Raw genomic sequence first — 19,054 nt, forward strand, 5'->3', positions numbered from 1 at the left:
CTTCAAAAAACAAACAAACAAAAAACCAAACCCCAAACCAACCCCCCCCCCCAAAAAAAACCCCCACACCTATTCAGGTGATTGTCTCGGCAGTCACTCTTTTCATAAAACTTCCTCTGTCTATAGTAGTATACAGGGAGCCACTTGACATAAGCAAATCAATAACCAATATTCACATCTTATTAGGAGCAGGAGCTCCTAATAAGTGCATCAATCCTGCAGGAACACAATCCTGCAGGACTTTGAGTATTTTCTGGCTGTTCACGGCTCTGCACCAATTTGATGCTAATTTCCCCCAGCAAAGCACAGAGATAGACCATGACAGTAAACACATGTCCAGCAGACCCTGGTAACAATGCTGCTCTTTCTCCAAGTAACACAATTACACCAGCTCTCAAAAATGACACTAAGGAGCCCAGAGGGGTGTACATGGACCATAGTTATGTTTGTCCTCACAATAACCCTGTGAGGTAGGTTAGGCTGAGAAATAAGTGACTGGCCCAGAGTCACCCAATGAATTTTATGGCTGAGTGGGGATTTGAACTTCAGTCTTTCTGGTCCTGGTCCGACACTCAAACCAATACACCATGTTGGCTTATCCAACCTTACTATGGATATTTATATGCTACTACAAATATTTATAAACTGCACTTTTCAACAAAAGTTCTCAAAGTTGTTATAAATATAGATGGCTCCTTGTCCCGAAAGAACTCGTGATCTAAAAATAAACTTAAGTTAGACACCAGAAAAAACAACTGGAAGGATGTTGTGCTGGGGTTGGAGGATCTCCTCCTGCTATATATAACAGAATCACCACATTAAAAGGTGGTGATTCTGTTATATTGCCTCTACACCCATGCTCCATAGACGAATTCATGGTCTACAGATACAGAAAAATGAAGCGGTAGAAACATGATGTGGTAGAATGGATTGTATCACTTAGCAAGAAGGGGAATTCCAGCTTTGAAGGCTCCTACAGCCACCTAATGGTGCAGTGGGGAAATGACTTGATTAGCAAGCCAGAGGTTGCCGGTTTGAATCCCCGCTGGTATGTTTCCCAGACTATGGGAAACACCTATATCGGGCAGCAGCGATATAGGAAGATGCTGAAAGGCATCATCTTATACTGTATGGGAGATGACAATGGTAAACCCCTTCTGTATTCTACCAAAGACGACCACAGGGCTATGTGGTCATCAGGCGTCGACATCGAATCGATGGCACACTTTACTTGTACATGTAATAAAACCTCTTGCAAACAGAATGCTAGTACACCAGGAAGAAAGTTTCTATCTTTGGCTTTTACCAGTTGTGCTAGTTTCCTATTTCCAGAGAACTTTCTATATGGAAGACAATTCAAAACTGGAATTCTCTACCTGCTGTCTGAAGGTGGCAAAACACAGGCCATGTTACCACCTGCATATGTAAACCAAGCCTCAGGTGCATTCTGTTTGGTGGTTTTCCTTTAATTTCCACCTCTTTTCATTCACAAATTGCCTGAGATTTGAACCCAGGGTGATTTGTAGTGCAGCCTCTTAGCCACAACATTACATTAGTTCTGAAAAGTGACACCAGTGCTTGAAATCTCTGGCTTGCGGACCTAAATATGCTCATGCTTCTGTTTATTTGGGTTCTTCCTCCTTGCTGTATAAAAAGGGATCTTTATCCCTTCAAAAGCAATTCAATGAACAATTCCATGCTTCATGGATCTGTTGACGCTTGGACCCCTGTGTGGAGAGACTCACAAAAGTGATTCGCATCGTTGGCCACAACTGGCAACTTGTGCTTGGCAGCTGTGGCAATGTTGTCTTGCTTTGCTGCCCATCAATTTCAGTGCTAGGTTAATATATTCATTTGATTTATTTTCTCAGTTTATACTCCACCTTTTAATTATAATATGGACTTAAGAAGCTGACAACATCTGAACAACATTAATATTACAATAGTGTGTCTCGTTTTAATTCGAAGTGGCTACTCTTTACATTCTCTAGATCAAAGATTTTGAAGAAACAAATAACTCTTTTAAGGGAATCCTTATGTTAGCTTTTTCTCTAATGGAAATATCTCTTGGCAGGGGCATAGCTAAGGGAGAGGGGGCCCGTGTTTGCCCCTCTCCCTGGGCCCCCTCAGATTGAGGGAGATAATGAAGAAGATAGGGAGGGGTGAAGCTGGGGGACCATGGGGGGCCCTTGAGAGCTGGGGAGGGTGTGTTCTTTGAACCCATCTGCTCAATTATAGCCATACCCCTGTCTCTTGGACTGTCTTTCCCATTCTTTATAACTCTTGCTCCACATTCCAATGACATGTTGGACAATGACCTCATTCCAATGGCTTTGAAACATCCCAGGCTTATTTCTGCCCTATTGTTTGTGTTGCTATGTTGCTTGGAAATATCTTAGTAGTCCTATACATGGTAGGTATTTCTATCCATGACAGTTCAGCCATGAGCAGAAATATTTGGCCATTAAGAGAGATGTGCATATGGAAAAAATGGCACTGGATGAAGGGGGGTGGGTGGGAAACGATGGAGAAAATTGTGGACTGAACTGTACTATAATACAGTAAGCCATGGGTTCTCAAACTTGAGATCCCAGATGTTGGATTACAACTCCTATCAATCCCAGCCACAGTGGCCAAAGGCCATTGGTTTTGGTTTTAACTCCTATGATGCCTAGCACAACAACTTCAATAAATAATAATAATCTACACTGATTAGGTTGCTAGAAGATAGACAGGTGCAGTGGTGGATGTCCATAAACATTGGCATGAGCAGCAGGACATGCGTTATGATGTGTTCAGTGCAAAGGTTTAGGGTCCTTGACCCAAAGTAAAGCCAGCTATTTAGCTGTGAATTATTTGTAATATTGCATTTATTTTTATGGATTTAACCTGAGAGCTAGAATAATAGTTCACCAGCTATACAGGCCTGCTCTGCTTAATCTTTTCAGAAAAAGACGGAAATCATAAGCTTTAAGGAATCGTTAAGATCATTTGGGACTTGGATGGAAAGGAAGAGCTGAGCTGCTAAAAGCTGTGAAAATGACCGAACTATTTCCAGATGTTTGTCTGAGATGAGCCCTTGTAATTGAATCATGTCTTTGCATGGTCCATGATTACATTACTGTTGAATTCATGCATAATGACATTACTCTCAATAAGGTGAACGGCTAACACACTTTTCACTTTCAATTTTTTAGCTTTTATTTCTCACCATGCTGCAGTGATCCTGTATTGTTAAGGGAGACATGGCAGTGTGCTTATCAAGAGTGCCTTCTGACATTAGGCCTCTTTCCCGCTCATCCCAGTATAGTCCTATCTACAATGGAAGAGGGCTATTTATTATTTTAAAATATGAAATAAATAAATAAATATCCTGCCATTTCGCCCAAGGTGAAATGGCAATAATAAAATACTGTTTTATTCTTATTAAAATATTAAAATTTATTGTTATTAAAATATTTTTATTATTTTAACAATAATAAAATACTGCACGACAATAAAAACATACAATCGTGATAAAGTCCTTTATGGTCTTTGGGATGGTTGAGCTGCACTGAATAAGTTTTCTATTGGTACCTCTAGTCCAGCCAAAAACCTTTGTCTATCTGATATATGCAGTGTGGAGATCAATCAATGTTCTTTTGGTTGGGAGGAGGAAAAAATGTATTATTGAATACATTTTTTTAAAAAGAAAAATTATGGCTCAGTGGCTTACCTCCATGCTATAAGCATAATTCTGGCTGTATACTGTCATAATAAATGAATAAATTCACAAAAATGAAAGAGCTGCCAGTAAAGCATCAACATGCAGAACTTGTGTAGACATGGAGGATTGTAAACTGAGAGGTTGGGTGACATAAGAGAGGGTCCCTATCCTCCACCTTTAGCTGCTCCCCAGTTGCTCTCTCCAAGCAGAAGGCTGTGTACTGGTGCTAACCATGAGACCTTAGGGCTGGGCTGCTCAACTTCAGCCCTCCAGATTTTTTTTTTTGCACTACAATTCCCACAATCCCCAACTATAGCAGTCGGTAGCCAGGGGTTATGGGAATTGTAGGCCAACATCTGCAGGAGGCCCGAAGTTGAGGAGCCCTGCCTTAGGGGAATTGTGTGGACTGGGTATTGGTCAATTACCTTCATGAGTTCTTTTACCCGCCAGCTCCATCAAGCCACTGGGCAAGAGGAATCTTTGCCACCACGATTGGCAGGAACTTTCTGAACTATCAGGGCACAGCTGTCACCTGCAGCTCCATAAAATCTCTGGACAAGAGGAGGTAAGGAGAAGAGTAAAGGTTGGGATGAAGGTTGAGGGAAGTGATGGGATGAAGGAAGGTGATGCGGGGTGGGGTGGGGTGGGGTGGGGTGGGATTGAGGATGAGGGGTGTGAGGAAAAAGATAAGAGATGGGAGAGACAGATTAGCAGGACGGGGAGTGAGAAGGAGGGAGATGAACAGGATTTGATTCATAAGTCAATTAGTCATCAACCTTTTAATACTCAAGACCACTCTTTAATTTTAATTTGCTTGTAGCATGGGGTCCATTTTGAATTTGATCTCTTTTCTGCCAGTCTGTCTTGTCTGTATGTCTGTCAGCTCCAGTCCCGGTTGTAGTGATTCCCTGGGCCTTCTCCATTCATTTCAAAGGAAAGATCAGCTCTGCTACACACTCCTATATGTGTGCAGATAGATTGCATACCCTACCCCTGATAGAATGGTGCAACATGCTATGTATTAGCAGTGGAGTTTGAGGGCATAATGGAATCAAATCAGGTGTACTTCATTAACTGGAATTAGCCTTTTAAAACCATTTCCAGTTATACTGATAAATCACTTTGACTAGCCTACTTCCACGATTTTGGGGGGGAAATGAAACAAATGAGCTATGGATCATCCATTTTTGCTGTTGGCTTCCTGTGACTGAGTCCATTATTATCAATTATAACACACTCTCCTAAAGCCCAGCAACAATCAGACCACTTTTGCAAAGTAATAGTAATCTTTGTATGTAATCTCATTAATTAGCACATGGAACACTTTTTTAAAAAATCCATGACATCATACCTACCACTAGGCAATTTCCCAGTGACAGAGTATAAAAGAAGTAAAATGTCCTTCCTACCTACCTTGAGTAAAAACAAAATTTTGTGAAATGTAAGAATAGAGAGTAGCATCAGTTGGAGAAGCCTCAAATTGCAGCAGAGACTGGATTTCTGCTGTGCAATGTGGGTAGTGAGCAAGGCAGGATACGAGTTCATGGACATTTAACAACCGCATGACAGACAAAAAGGCAATGGGTTTATTTTTCCCTTTGATCACTTTATCTCTAATTAAAAGCCAGGGCCACAAAACGGATCCTGGACGTCCTACTACAGGAAGGCAAATATGATTTGCGGGGTATAAATGAGACTTGGTGAGATGATTGCTAGGAAAGAAATCAGGGGTGTAGCAAGGGGAGAGTGGCCCATGTTCAGAACCCGGGTGGCCCTCCCATTCGTGACATACACTTGGGTGCATGCACACCCACACTCTCCCACCTCCCTCAGGCCAGGGCTTCTGCGGTGCCGACCACCTGGGCTTGGCCAATGGAAGAAGGATGACTACAGCCTGGTGAGTGCAGCCAAAGGAGCTGCTTTCATCCTCCTTTTATTGGCCAGGCACCCAACTGATGGAAGGAGGATGGGTGCAGCCTGGCCAATGGTCTAAGGAAGTGGCTAGCTGCAGTAGCAGCCACTCATCCAACTGCGTCCATCCTTCTTCTGTTGGTGGATTGTGGTGGCAGCAGCGGGAAACCCGGCCTTGGGGAGCGGGGAGCTCTGTAGCTCTTCCCGGAGGCTTAGCAAGGAAGGGCTCAGTGGGTCCTTTGAACCTGCCAGCACTATTATTAATTAATTAATTAATTAATTAGATTTATATACCACCCTTCCAAAATGGCTCAGGGCGGTTCACAGCATGATAAAAAACAATTAAAACAAATTAACAATTAAAAACTATTAAAACACAATAAAACCAATACAACAGCTCAAAGCCCTGAAAATCAGGGCAACAATTTAAAACAATTTAAAACAGTTAATCATTTAAAACCCTGGCAGGCCATTACAGCTCCGCCTCTGGTAGATATGTAGCAACTGAAGGATATAACTTGTTTTAAAAGAATAGATGAAACAGAGCAGGGGAGGGAGTAGCATTATGTCAAAATCCAACAGATTGACCATGGTAAAGATAAAGTGTGCTGTCAAGTCAATTTTAACTCCTGGCACCCACAGAGCCCTGTGGTTTTCTTTGATAGAATACAGGAGGGGTTTACCATTGCCCCAGTAGAATGCATCTGGATTTTAAAAGCAATGGATAAAGAAATAAAAACAACATTATAGTTGGAGTCTATTGCAGACTGCCATAGACTCCAAGAATAGTGTGTGAATAATGCTTTCCAGAAACAAATTATAGTACAGGTCTTTCAAGGAAGCAATAACAGTAGTAGTAATGAGATACTTCAGTTACCCTGATAAGTGTTGGGAGACAAACTTTCAATTGAATCTCCAACAAATTTCTGATATACCTTGCTGACAACTTCTTCTTTGAATGTAGTCAAATATGTGCACTAGGTTTCAGGAAAGCCAATTTTAATAAGATCAGGGAAGTGCTAGGTACAGGGGTGTAACTATAATAGGGCAAGGAGAGACAGTTGTCTGGGGGCCCACTGCCTTGCCCCCCCCCGAGGCAAGTCACATGACTGACTCCCCACCGCCACTCACCCGCCCGGGCTTTCTTCAGTTGTATTCATCCTCCGAAACTGATGTGAGTGTTAAGACCTGGAGCTACCAGAACAGCATGTCTTTTTCTATTACCATGAAATGACATGCATCATCCACAATTTACAAAACCTTAAAAAAAATAATTTAGGCTGATGTTCTATTATGGCACATAGGTTATATGTGCCACAATTTTACTATGCTTTTTGTTACCACTATTAAGCCTCATTTAAGATTTCTTTACTTCATGAGCTGAGCTTCAGTGAGGGGGTGCATTTTAAAATCTTGTCTCCGGGCCCATTCTAACCTTGCTATGCCACTGGCTAGGTACTTACTGCTACTACTAGTAGTAATAACAGGATTTCATGGCTAGATAAACAAACAAGGAAAGGAGCCCAAGATGGGTGGGACTTCCTGAATAAGGAGTTAGGAAAGGCACACTCAGAAACAATTCCGATGAGAAAGAAACATGGGGGGCATCTAAGAAAACCATTGTCTATCCCTTGCTTTGGGTTTTTCACCTCCTTGATTCTGAAAGTAGCTTGGACAAGCCTGCTGTAACTTAGGTAGCACTTTCTGAAGAAGCACAACGAGCTATGGTTTGTAGGGGAAATGGAGTAATTGCATATACATGGAAACACTTTTGGAAGCTTAGGAGGTTCTTTGAAGTCTGGGATTTAGAGGGGGTTGTAAAACTATCTTTAGCCTACTTTCCTTAATGAAGCTTATGAAATCACTTAGCATTCTGTGTGTGTGTGTGTCCCTATCAACTTCGCAATGCCTGGACCAATATGAACCAAATTGGGTACAGTTGACACATAGGGACACCTCAATGGCATAGTTTGTAATGATGTAATCCACCCTGATTCAAGATGGCAGATGTGTGAACATTTGAGGCATAAATTGGGCTATGTTGTGGACCATCTAATCAATTTGAACAATCAATCGATCAATCAATCATCAATCATCTTTATTTCATTCCTTGACCAGCATAAGGCAACCCGAACACAGAAACTGTAAGCATTGTAAGTCAGCAATTACAACATAAAACGATGTAAAACTAGAAAGGTTTATTGTTAAAGGAGATTAAAACTATTGTAGTTACTGAAGGCTATGGATATTAGCTATATGATACTAAAGGTTTAATAGTTAAAAGAGATTAAAACTATAAAAATTACTAAAAGCTATAGAGGTAAAAGCTGCAGGATTGTAGAAATTGTATAGGACCAAAACCTATATGGGTAAAACTATAGAATTAGTCTAAAGGTTTAAAGATAAGGCTAAGTGCTATATTGGGCCTAGTTAAGACTTGCTGGCAGCCAAATCTTAGTGAATTTTGCATGCGGGCAGCTGCACAAAATGTGGAAGGATTGCCGTCAGAGTGTAATAGGGAGGCGTAGAATTGGTCTGTGCAGCCAGGAAGCCTAGTGAGATGTGGGATAATAAGGGTCTTACAGATGTCTCTATAGAATTGGCAATGTAGAAGGATGTGCTCTGTAGTTTTGACTCATCCAGAGTTGCATGGGCACAGACTTTCTGAGAAGGGGATCTTCAATATAGCACAGCTGAGGGGAAGGCATCAACATGGACCAAAGTGAAGGATCTTCTGTGATTTGGGACATCTAGGTACTTAAGATATACAACAGGCACTGCTATATATCATTAACGTTCAGTGATGAGGAAGATCGGGACCCTGTCTAAGTCTGTTTGGCGCTCTATATCCATTATGTGCTGTTTGAGGAGTGTTCTGGCCTGCTCATGGCCCATCAAGAGGAGGTGTGCAGGGAGAGTCCAAGTGATGTAATTTTCATCACCAGAGTTCATTTCCACATGGACTGGTAGTCATCCTATATTGTGTTATGGCTAGACCCACTGGAAGAAAAGGCAGTCTAAGCCAGTAATTGAGTATGGTCAGCCATACTCTGGCCTCCACTTTAACCATGCCTGCCTCCTTGTAGGCCGGCATTGGGGACATATCAGGGTGCTTGGAATACTGCTCTTAAGAATTTGGACAGGACAAGCTCCAGAGGGGCAAAGTTGGAGAAAGGGCCCAGCTGAGCACCATAGAAGAGTTGGAGAAGTGACTTTGCTTCAAATAATTTGAGGGCTGCAGGTATGTATTTTCTACCTCTTATTGGATAGCAGAAGCACTTGTCTGGGCATTTAATGCAAAGTGGTTACCATTAGTCTTCCTGGTCCCAGAAGCATGGAAGACCATCCTCAGGTATTTGAATCATGTGACTTGCTTGATTGTGTTCCCATTTATGTGTCATGAATGTGTCTTTTGTCCCTTGGCAAAGACCAAAGTGATAGTTTGGTTTTGTGATAGTTAATTTCCAGTAGATCCTCCCTACAGTATTCAGCAAAGGCTCTCCGAGCTCTTCTGAGACCAATGGGGTTCCTTGAGAGAATTGTTGTGTCATCTGCATAGAGCAGGATGGAGATGTATTCCTCTGCGAGTTTGGGTGTGTGTGTGAAAGTCCGGGTTATTTAGGGTTATTTAGGAGACTCACTAGGGAGTATATGTAGAAGTTAAACAGAAGCAGAACAAGTATGCAGCCCTGTTTGATGCCCTTATGGATTGAAATGGCTCTTGATATGTGGTCCTGGGGGTTGCATCTAACCTTGAGGTATGCATCATTGTGGAGCGTGCAAATGAGGGATAGCAGGTGACGGTCAATCAAGGAGGTTTCTAGTTTTTCTTATCTCGAGAGATGGTGTTGAAAGCAGTCTTGAGTTCATAAAAGCTGCATAAAGGAAGACTGTAGCATGGGTGGAATATTTCTCAATTAGGTATTGCAGTACTAGACACTTGCCAATGTTGGACAGCCCCTCCCTAAATCCGACTTGCTCCTACGCTAGGAGTTTTTCTTATTCCAGCCAGTCCCTTAGTTTCCAGTATAGATGCCTAGCATAGAGCTTACTGGTTGTAATAAGCAGGCTGATGGGTCTATAGTTTGCTGGATCGTCCCTCCTACCTTTTCCAAAGATGGGAACAATAACTGCGAGCCCCCAGTCCTTGGGGATACGACTGTGCTTGTCAATGAATGTAAACAGCAACGCCAGAATGGGGGCCCACTACGTTGAATTGTTTTTTTAATTAGTCAGAAGGAATAAGTTTATCACCAGGGGCCTTCTCAGGTCTCAGTTGGGAGATAAGTTCCATGATATCCATAGTTGTCACCGGCGGCCAGGTAGGCAGATCCTCTACTTCATGTTGAGGGCATCCATGATCTTCTCCTCCTCCTCTGTGCAATTCACCAAAGTGCCATTCCCAAACCTCAGGTGGAATGAAGCTATCCAGGTGTGTCAGGCTGTTGCTGGGGTAGTCTGCAGTGATGCACCACAAGAGGGCTGAGTCATTGGTTCTGACTGCTTGGATAAGAAGAGACCAGGTGGCTTTCATAGACTCTCTTTTCTTATGTTTAAGTGGTTGCTAACACAGGGTTGCCTCAATAGCATAATTGGTAATGATGTAATCCACCCCAATTCAAGATGGCAGATGCCTGAACATTTGAGGCGCAAGTGGGCTAACTTGTGGACCGCCTAACTGATATGGACCAAATTTGGAGCATTTGTAGTGAGTGACACAAAGGGACACCTCAACGGCGTAGTTTGTGATGATGTCATTCACCCCAATTCAAGCTGGCAGACATGTGAACGTTTGAGGCACAAGAGAGTGAACTTGTGAGCCATCTAACCAATTTCAAAAATATGATTCCCAAAAATATGTCCCTGAGGGTTGCATGACTCTGAGGGACATATTTTCAGGAGTTACAGTTGATGTCAGAAAGAAAGGGAGGTTGATGAAAATTGCCCCTTCCTAATAGCATGTGCAGCATTGGACCAAATGATAAATATAACAACATTGGACCAAATGATAAATATATACATAGAAGCACATTTAATAACATGGACAACAAACAATGCCACCTTCATGAAATATGATGTCCAATAACCTCCAGGTATGCCTATATATTCTGTGAGTGAATGTGCATTTGGAACCCAATGGGATTAGAAAGAGACTGGTTTGTGTGATTTAAGCAGAATAGTGGAGAGTGGGAAAATGTTGAAGCACTGTCTCCCTCCTGTTCCTTCATTCCAAATCACTCCTCCCTTTTAGGGTAAAAAAGCAGCCAATGGAAATTGGTTTGTGTGTAAATGTGTAGTTTGTTTATTCATTTCTCTCTTCAAAGCAAGGCTTACAATGGCTTGCAGTGGACCAAAATATGTTAAGGCCTTGGTTTCCATCTTTTCATCATATCTTATCTTTAATCAACTATTTTTATAAGCATATTTTGCTTTTTCTCCTCTTAGAGATTTCATTTTTATTTTTGAGGACAACTTTCAGAGTTACCAGGGATCCCGCATAGGACTGGATTAGAAATATGTATGCTGAATCTACCTTCCATTCTGCAGTGTTTATTGTGTTCACTTCCAGGAAGTCTAGTTCTGTTTAAGACTCACAAGGGAATTGGACTTGTTCACTTACTCTGCTATTAAAAGGGCTGAGAGGAAAAAGAAGTGTGTGTGTGTGTGTGTGTGTGTGTGAGAGAGAGAGAGAGAGAGAGAGAGAGAGTGAGCGAGCGTGTGTGCGTGAGAGCGCGCGCTGTGTTTGGATTGGTATGAACATGAATATAACTAGAATGTATGTGTAAGAAGGAAACACATAGAAGCGAACTGTAAATTGTGAATGCCAAGCAATTTGAATTTTTATCAGGAGGAAAATAGATCATTTAACATTTAGGGTATATTAGTGGGACCATTAATTTTTCATATAGAACCTGAAAAATGGGTCTTATCACCCTTCTACTAGAAATAACTGCAGCATGTAAAATGCTGGCAGCACAATATTTTTCTCATTTTTAGTGGGTTAAGCGAAGACAGTTCTATGTGGCTATTTTTCCTCAGTTGAGAATTCTAATTTTTCTCCTTCTCTTAATATTGCATAACTAAAATTATAAGGCTTAGAGGAGAAGCTAAGTAATAGCAATGGCCACACCACCATGTCGGCCTATAAATATTGGTTGTATTCATATTTGTATTCCACAAAAAACCATAGAATGACTGGAGGCAAGAGTAAGACAAAAATCTAGCTGAAGTTTTGAGGAATACAGGGTTTAATTTGCAATTACAGTAATGGAAGACTTGAAGATGTGTTTGAAATTGCAAAGAACATACTGCTTTCAAGGTAACTTCAGAATAGAAGGAATCTCCAAACTGGAGGAGGTAAGGATTCATCCCATGCCCTTTTATCTGTGTCAGTCTGGGGAAGTAGAACCCACAAAACTGTTGACCTTGGAGGCAGAATGCTATCACTGAAAGAACCAGGAATCCATATTGAAGCCCCCCCCCCCCCCCGCATTCACCTCAAGATCCTGACCTTGAAGAGTCCAGATGGTTGCCACTTGGAGTAATAGTAATGCTTAGCTGGCTGCAATGGGGTTCAGTACTAACTTGCAGGATTAAGTCTGGAAGATGTGAAATCTTAATTGTAGGGCCTGCAAAATCGTCCTCTCAACTACCATGCAAGCAATCAACCTGGGAGCTAGCTGTTACTGTTGCAAACCTCCATGTTAGCCTAGCTGCCATATATCTCTATACAAATAAGCCAATCCTGTAGCTTACAGGAACTACCAAATCAGCTAGTCCACATCCTATCCCTCTAGCTAGGTGGCTTCGGGCCACCTGATTTTGTCTGAATTGGATTTGAACCATACTGGGCATAAAAACTCACCACCGCTGCTCCGGGGGACTTCTCAGAGGCCATGGGGGGTGTCCTCTGGAGGTTCCCCCTCTCTCCGCCAGCCTCCATTAATTTCAAAATTGCCTGGTTTGAGTGGTCTTTGGCCTGGCCGAGGCCCATTGGGCATGTGTGGTGGCCTCCAAAATGGGGGGCAGGCCTGAAACGGGCTGAAGACTGCCCGAACCCAGTGATTTGGACATTAACGGAGGCTAGCAGGGGGAGGGGAAATTCTGGAGACCTCCACGGCCTCGGAGAAGCCCCTCCAGAGTGCGGTGTGTGTGTGTGTGTATAAACTTAGAACCCCCTGAATAGGCTGTGTGGGGAGGCTTCAGTTCGATATTGAACCTAACCAGGGTGTGTGTTTCGGTCCAATATCAAGCTATCAAACCAAACCGGTTTGATTTCGAACAGGTTCGGAATCGAATCTGTTCACACATCCCTAATCCAGTCCAGCATCCTGTTTCACACAGTGGCCCTGACCAGATGCCTCTGAGAAGCCCACAGGCAAGAGGTGAGGGCGTGCCCTCTCTCTTGCTGTTGCTCCCCTGCAACTGGTATTTGGAGGCATCTTTCCTCTGGGATGGGAGCACTCATCTATGCTTTTAAAAACTGCACCTCAGTTCAAAAAGTGAGTTTCCCCCGATCTTGATTTTATTTTCCATCTGTGGTGGGAAGGTGGTGGGGGCTGAGGAGAGAGTGTGCATGTGCCTGGAGGCCACGCGCCTCCTCTCTGAGTAGCAGTTGCTCTCTCTGGGCTCCAGCTGCGAGAAAAACAGTTGCAGCCTCGATGGTGGGGGCTTAGCCTGGCATCCTATTGAAGAGAGAAAGCAGGTTGCTCACTTGGCCAGGGTGGGGCCTGTTTGAGCATGGCCAATCGCTCTGGTCAGGGGATACCCAATGTCTGGTGCAACAGTGTGCACATAGGAGGACTGGGCGAGTTGAGCATGGGCTCCCAGGTCGTGAAGCTCACTTGGGCCTGTCAACGACTGACATTCTAAATAATGAAGCATGTGTGCAAGGTGCCACAGCGATGTATTTGGAGCCCAGGTTCAACTTCCCCAGTCCTATGGTCATACAGAAACGGGTCGCTGAGGAGGAGTGACATGTTTCTGATTTTAGAGAGTGCTTCCAGAATGGGAGCAGCATTTGGAAGTCTTAGTCCTCTGGTGCAACAGTGCATGTGCAGGAGCACTGGAGGAGCTGTGCATGGACTCCTTACATGCATGCTTTCTTAGTCAGGGTGTTAACCATTGTACCTCAGCATAACTTACCTCACAGGGTTGGTGTAAGGGCAACATTGTGAGAAGTGGCTACACACTGCCTAGCTCCTTGGAAGAAGGATGGGATAAAAATGTTATAATAAATATATTTATAAATATAAATATATTTATAATAATATTTATATATTTCAGTGGGCCTAGAGTATATTCCACTTTTGGGAGTAGGTGGGGTGTCTTACTGCCATGGATATATAGGACCGATGCACTATCAGTATGCTTCTTGAAAATTGCCCCAATGATTTCCAGTTGGTTCCACCAAGACCTTCTTCAGTGGAAAAATTGCTTAGAACCAATATGTGCATAGCATACTAATTTCCAATTAGTATGAACCAGGACAATTTTGCACAATAACAGAAAATGTATGCCCTGAACCTATCACCAAGAAATTTCAATGAATAACCCCTAAGTCCTAGTATTATGGAAAAGCAGAGAAGCTTCTTTCTTATCTGCATTGTCTGCACCATGCATAATGTTATGAGCTGATGCACAGCTTTCCTTAGTTGTCTCTTTCCTAAACCAAGAAAACCTCCCAAACATTTTAACCTTCCCTCACAGGGATACTCCAACCCCTTGATCAGTTTGGTTGCCCTTTTCCAGCTCTACAATATGCCTTTGTGTTGGAATGACCAGAACTGTACTATTCCAACTGTGGCCACATGATAGATTTGTATAAGAACACGATAGTTTTATTTTCTAAGTTCCTTTCCTAAGAAGTCCTAGCATGGAATTTGCCTTTTTCAGTGTAGTCATACTAGTTCTGTGCATTTGTCCCTCTGTATATTGTACACAGATTTTACAAGTGTGTAATATTATACCTGAACCGGGCTACTGAGCTGATGTTTTCATTGAGCTGTCCACTGTGACCCCAAGATCTTCTTCCTGGTTTATTTATTTTTTGCCCCAATGTGCATAATTTTAATTTATGGCAAACCTCATTTGGCATTTTTTTACCCATTTGCTGAGATTTCTTTTGGAGCACTTCACAGTGTGCTTGGGTTGTTAGTCACCAACCTGAATAATTTGGTACCACAAACTTGATCCTCTGTATTGCTCACTCCTACCTCTTGATAATTTCTGAACAAGTTTAATCATGCTGGTCTAAGTACAGATCCTGGGTATACTCCACTTCTTATTTCCCACCACTGTGTGTTTTCCTCCTCTCTTTCTGTTGCCTATCTAGTTTCTAATCCATAAGAGAGGACCCATCATTTTCCTTGACTGCTAAGTTTACTCAGGAGCTTTTGGTAAGGGACTTGGTCAGAAACCTTTTGGATGTCCAAGCATATAATACCTTCCAGACACATCTCTCTCCAGTACAACACTTTTGATTGTCTATGGTTGCAGTGACTTTCCAGGGTTTTAGGCAGGACTCTCCCCCCATTCCTGCTACCTGAGACCTGTTAATTAGAGATGTCTGGGACTGGACCAGGGACCTTCTGCATGCAAAGCTCATATTCTACTACTGTGCTATAACCTCTTCACCATGATCTCACCTCTGTGCTCTGGGCTCTCAGCATTATTAATGTAAATGTACTGTGAAAACCTCTGGTGCCTCCTGCTCAGTAGGATGTGACCAAATTGCTACCTTTGGTGTTTTGCAATCCGTGCCATGAAAAAGCCTATTTTTCTTCAGATGTAATATGAAGGAAGGAAAACTCAAACCAGTTACTGTAAGCAATAGGAGAAAGGTGTCTAAAATAGACCCACATACCTGGTGATATTGCTGGATCCTAGCTAAGAATGACACTTGAGGAAATGGGCTCTTTTTATGGGTTCTTGAGGAAGCCAAAATGAAACACTTTTGAGAACTAATCACAGATTCATGAACTAAAATCACTCACTGAGCTACATGTACAGACTGAAAAAGATGGTAAGTAGGTACCATAAGAAATCAAGTCCAGAGTTATTTTGAATATTGCTGATCTTCAGTAAACCAAAACAAAGAAAAATATATTTCCTTTAGAACAGCACCGAAACACAGATATGTTTCAAAAGAGTCCAAGGTTAATTTGAACTTGCCTTTTGAGAGATGCTGTCAGTTTGTATTTAACAGAGAGTTTTCTGGCAGCTGTGCCTATTATACGTGCTTGTCAAATAATTTACACACTCAGCACTCCATCACAAACAAAAATGTGCGTAGGAGCATTTACTAATCTAAGTTTTATTACTGAATCTTTGAGGTTATATTTTAGTTTTTCACTAAAAAGACCAGTTCAAAAAGACTTGGAATTTCAACATTCCTAGAGAATTACTTATCTGAATGGAAGCAAGAACTATAGAAGGTGGGACTATGACAGGTGAAATATTTGAAATATATTAAAAAAATGTTGAAAACTCTAATAGATCAGAAGAGTTGTATTAAGTCAATTAGAAATATATGCTAATTCTTAATTTGCTTTTTGTATAGGCTGTGATTCTAGGTTTATATAATATATTTTTGTTTCGTGTTTGTTGTGATCATAGGAAACCTATGGCTGAAATAAAGGCCGGCTGGCCGGCAGGGGTGAAATACACCCTAGAAGATCAGGGTAAGTTACAAAGACGGTGGTACAATTAAAAAAATATATGAGGGTGGAGAAGGGCTGTTGAATTTATGCTGTTGTTCTTATTTCAAAAAGAACATGGGAAATTATAGGAAAGCCAGTATAACAGAATGGCTGAAAACCAAACTGGAGATAAACCAGGGTAGAGCTGGAGGAACAAAACCAAGAGGCACTATGTTCCTAGTATGGGGAAGGAGCTAACTTATCAGAAGCTAACTTCCTCCTAGAAGGAAGACTGGGAAACTGGACTGGATATATGCTGGGCACTGGATTGTCCATGGTGATTGCTCCAAATTAAGCACTTGTTTAATTTGTTTTTAAAAAGCATTTTGATTAAAAGCTTATTTCCTAGAGGAAAAAAATAATGGTCTTGTGGTAGCAAGTATGAATTGTCCCCTTTGCTAAGTAGGGTCTGCCCTGGTTTGCATTTGAATGAGAGACTACATATGTGAGCACCACTGTAAGATATCCCCCTTAGGGATGAGGCCACTCTGGGAAGAGCATCTGCATGCTTGCATGCAGAAGGTTAGGGACATAGGAAGCTGCCATATACTGAGTCAGACCATAGGTCCATCTCACTCAGTATTGTCTACTAGGGATGTGCATTTTGTTTCGGATACAAATCATTTTGTGCCCACAACAGGCCATTTCGGCTGTTTTGTAGCCGAAACAAAACACCCAATGCTCAAAACAGAAAATTTTGTAGCCGAAACAAAACATCCCTGTTTCGGATACAAAACATTTTGTTGTTTCGACTGTTTTGGAACTCCATTTTGCAATCGCAAAAAGTCTTTCTCCTTCAGTCTCCATTTTGAATTTTGATATCTGTTTGAATTTCTGGCTCTTCCAGCCTGCAGATTGGCCAGCGAAAGCATGGGCTGATCTGCTGGCAATTGCCGCCTTATTCCTTTTAAGAAAATTTAAGTGTAAAATTTACCCTCATTGGCCAGTGGAGCAGTGTGCACACTGCATGGGGCAGTGTGAATTTCATTGTTGTTTTTTCACACTGTTGTGTGTAGATCAACTGCATTTCTGGGGGGGGGGGATGTGGATGTGCATGACCTTTAGAAATCTGCCTGGTTCTTTGCAAAGCTCTACTGTTGTTGATGATGTGTGATGTTGATGTTATTTGGGTGGATTTTGGGGCAGAAAGGTGGCTTTGGGGGCAGAAGAGTGGGTCAGGTGGTAGTGCCCCAATGGGTGCCTGCTGCAACCCAGATTCCAAAGGAATTGGGGAAAGGGCTGATCTTTAAAGAATTTCTGAAGTTTACATGTCTTTGAGGCAGATTTGGGGCAGAAAGGGGGATTGAGGGGCAAAACAGTGGGTTGGGCAGAACTTTAAACATTAATGTAATTTTTAATGTTGCCTGGTTAGATCAGCTCAGATGGCCCTTCTGTCGGTCCCTGATTTCCGAGATGTTTGGGGCTCTAGGACCCGTGAAAGGGCCTTTTCGGTTGCTGCCCTGCTCCTTTGGAATTCTCTTCCCCTACAGATCCGGCTAGCACCTTCCTTACCGATCTTCAAATCGCTATTGAAGACTTTACTTTTTCACCAGGCCTTTGCCCTGTAGTTCATTTTTCTGTTTTCTGGTAGTTACTTTAGTTCTTTAATAATTTTTAATTATTAATGTAATGTAATTTTTAATGTTGCCTGTTTGCCTGCTGTACATCGCCCAGAGTCTTCAGAGTGGGCAGTATATTACATGTCTCAAATAAATAAATAAATAAATAAATAAATAAATAAATAAATAAATATTATTTCATTGATTCAGATGCAATAATGAGGGGCCTAATACTGGAAAGGAACTGATGCTAGAGAGGAGAGAGAGCATGCTTCCATCAGTTTGACAGGCTATTTAAAATTACTTTTTAAAAAACTTGGCAGGGAATGGTAGGCTTAACTAAGAATGCCATTTCCAAGATGCAACTGGATTTGCTCCCCTAATTTTATTGTACTTATTACATTTTCATCCCACCATTCCTCTGAGTTCTATGGCTGATCTGATAGTGCTGAACTGTGCCATCTGTAGTCCCCACAAAATATGTCCACTATTGTCATCACTGCATTTGAAACCTGGTTGCAGAAGGCAAAAGTGGTAAAGCTTGACCCACATATGCAATTCCAAATTAAGTATGAAATACTGTATTTACCCAAATAGAAGGTGACTCTGAACTTAAGGTAATGCCTTAAAAGACAGAGGTAAAATACAAGTTATACTTGTATTTACCCAAAAGAAAGGACTCTGAGTCTAAGATGATCCCCCCTCCCAATATTCAACAGGAAAGAACTGGGGGGGAAACCTCAAATTAGATTTGGGTAAATACAGTGCACTGATGGTATGGAAAAACAGGGAGATACAAGAGGTCAAATGCTGTAAAGAAAATTTCACCATGATATAGTATAGAAATGTACTATGCTGGTTGAAGATACTTGCACACATTGCTACATTTACAGGACATATATTGCCCTTTGATTGTCTTTTTCGGTGTTAAGGACCAGGAAGCAATGAGATAGATTAGGAAGGAGCTGATTGCTAGTCTCTTAACAAGAGCAACATTTCCAATGCTAAATGAAAAAAATGAAATGTCTCCTACTATTCAATGATGGTATCACAAGTTATGGGAAATACTACGTACTAGCTGGGCTGGGTGCAGAGCATCTGTGCCTCTAGTTCTCGGCCCCTTGTTCTCAGCCCTCCCCTCTCCAATTCCCCCCCTCCTCTGGCTGGCAGCCTGGCCA

General features: G+C 42.0%; 1 long non-coding RNA gene across 1 annotated transcript; it reads left to right on the forward strand.

The window, feature by feature from the left end:
* Window positions 1–2,964: 2,964 nt before the first annotated feature.
* LOC128340799 (uncharacterized) lies at window positions 2,965–18,001 on the forward strand. The gene is made up of 6 exons (XR_008313962.1): window positions 2,965–3,159; window positions 4,157–4,271; window positions 8,704–8,858; window positions 11,883–11,974; window positions 16,235–16,299; window positions 17,690–18,001. It is a non-coding gene; the product is annotated as an uncharacterized LOC128340799 (long non-coding RNA).
* Window positions 18,002–19,054: the final 1,053 nt, after the last annotated feature.

The sequence above is a fragment of the Hemicordylus capensis genome, chromosome 1 (assembly GCF_027244095.1).
Source record: "Hemicordylus capensis ecotype Gifberg chromosome 1, rHemCap1.1.pri, whole genome shotgun sequence".
In the NCBI taxonomy this organism is placed as follows: domain Eukaryota; kingdom Metazoa; phylum Chordata; class Lepidosauria; order Squamata; family Cordylidae; genus Hemicordylus; species Hemicordylus capensis.